Source organism: Morone saxatilis, unplaced genomic scaffold, assembly GCF_004916995.1.
Source record: "Morone saxatilis isolate NCDOM2014 unplaced genomic scaffold, NCSU_SB_2.0 Contig17, whole genome shotgun sequence".
Lineage (NCBI taxonomy): Eukaryota > Metazoa > Chordata > Actinopteri > Moronidae > Morone > Morone saxatilis.
Window position 1 is genome coordinate 9,877,187 of NW_023339729.1, and position 2,283 is coordinate 9,879,469.

The following is a 2,283-nucleotide window of genomic DNA, read 5'->3' on the forward strand; positions in this document are numbered from 1 at the left end:
GTAATATTGGAATTTCCCCATTGTAGGACTATTAAAGGAATATCTTATCTTATTATATTAAAAGCACCTAGCTACATTTAATGCAGTGTTTGGCAATAAATGATTCAAATGGGCTTAGTAAGGTCTAAAACATACCTAAAAGTCAGTACAGAGGACATCAAGATTTAAAGACAAATGTGAGTTTCACAGCTGTTGGAATGAGATAAGGTAACATGTCATCAATCACCATGTGTAACCTGCTGCAATAACGCTTCTGCTGCAACAACACCTGCAACACTTACACCATTTGATATCAGAAAGTGTGTCAAATTATTGTTTTTGCTCTGACTTGAATACTATTTTAGGGATAATTTACATACAACATTGAACATCATTTAAAATTTGAATATTGACCAGGGAGCAGAGGTATCAGCTGCTGCAGTGAACACAGTACTGCTATACAACTCGCTACTGCTTACAGTTTTAGTAAGAGCATGAACTCCTAATGTTAGGTAAACCAGGTGCATGTAAGAATGAATTTGTTGCTGCTTCACCAGTGTTCTTAGACATTGCAATTCAGTCAAAGTTCTCTCTGTCAGCTTTGTAAATTAAAAATTCAAGAGAGCTGAAAACAAGGAGTGTTCAAGTGTACTCCACAGCACTGATAAGTGAAAGAGATGACAGAGAGGGTAAACGAAAGCATCCAACGAATGCTAAACAAAGCTGTTTTATAGCTGTTTTCATACTTTTTGTTTTTCTTGTAATCCAAAGTTCCACAAAACTATCTGGATTGATAAATTACAGCATGAGAAGAGTAAAAAAATAAGGTTATCATTATCCAAATATAGAGAGAGGACACATCAGTGCATTATTACGTGTAGAAGCCATATGATAGGAAAAAGAGGGTAAAGATTTTCTTTCAAATTATCTTTCTCCACATCTACAGTCCTTACACACAGTCCATACATACATGTACATCTGTATTCAGTCCACATACAGAAGATGTATTGTTTGAATTCCTGTGTGTTTGACATTTGAGGTGTCGCCTGAACAGGTTTTTAGCCCACCGTTCATCCTCTGGAGGGTAGAGAGTGTTTCAAGAACTAAAATCTCCATTTTACTGTACGTAGCTGGCGTACCATCACAAACAAAACACAAAATTACTTAACGCCTTCTCAATGAACACATCGCTGGCCTACATTCATTCAAAGGTTATGTGATGGCTACTCTATACTGCTCCTGCTAGGATAATGGTTCATAACCCCTGTAAAACAGCTAATTGTTGTTTTATATGGATTTTACCTTTGGACAGAGCCACACTAGCAGTTTTCCATCTGCTTTGTGTAGCTTCATATTTAACAGTGGCATTGATCTTCTCATTTAACAACAAGGTGAATAAGCATATTTTCCAAAATGTCAAACTATCCCTTTAATGCAAAATGTATTAACACATAATGCACCTTGTTACTTGGCTTCTTAAATGTAAAAGCTGATATAAGAAATAATTGGCAGTGAACCTAAAAAGTATTGTTTTCTCAAACTCTCTGCCACTTCACTACAGTTTTCTTCAATCAAAGCTTTCCAGACATTTCTTTTTTGTTAAACTGCACGATCGTTATTCCACACACGTTCTTTGTCTCCTATACCTGCACAACCCACAGCTCACAATAACCCTATACTGTTTAAGCGCCTCTCCTTTGATCTTCACCTCACTGAGACACAGGTTTTTCTGACCACAGCAAGCTCACAATGCAGCAATCGGCCCATTTGCTGTTCTGCAGAGCCGACAGAGTGAGAAAAGAGCACTTGGCTATACGTGACGGGCATTCATGCTTACTTACTCACTGGGTTTATGAAACCATGATGAACCTTTTTTTCCCACCCAACCTTCTTTCCTAGTCTCTGTGATCCTGCACTGCTCTGCACCCCCCCACAGATCAATTCCAAGCGTTCTGGGAAAAAAAGCTTTCACTCTCTCTGCAGACCTGTGCCTCTCACCTACTCATTGGTCACATTGTGGTTTTCCACCGACCGTATTAAGAAACCAGAGGGCTTTTATATCAGTAACGAAGAAAAAAAACACTGAAGTACATGCCTTATATATCATTATAGGTTTTATCTCCATGCTGGGGGCTTTTGAAATGTCTTTCACTGTAACTGTGTTGCAAGTTTGAAGTGAACTTTTGAAATGTTGCAAACGGAAAAAGGAAAAAAAGAAAATGCGAAATTAGGTGCCTTTTCCATCAAATGGAGCGAAGCCTGCAAGCTAGTTCAGGCAGTCAACTCGAGCTGCGCTGTCTATTT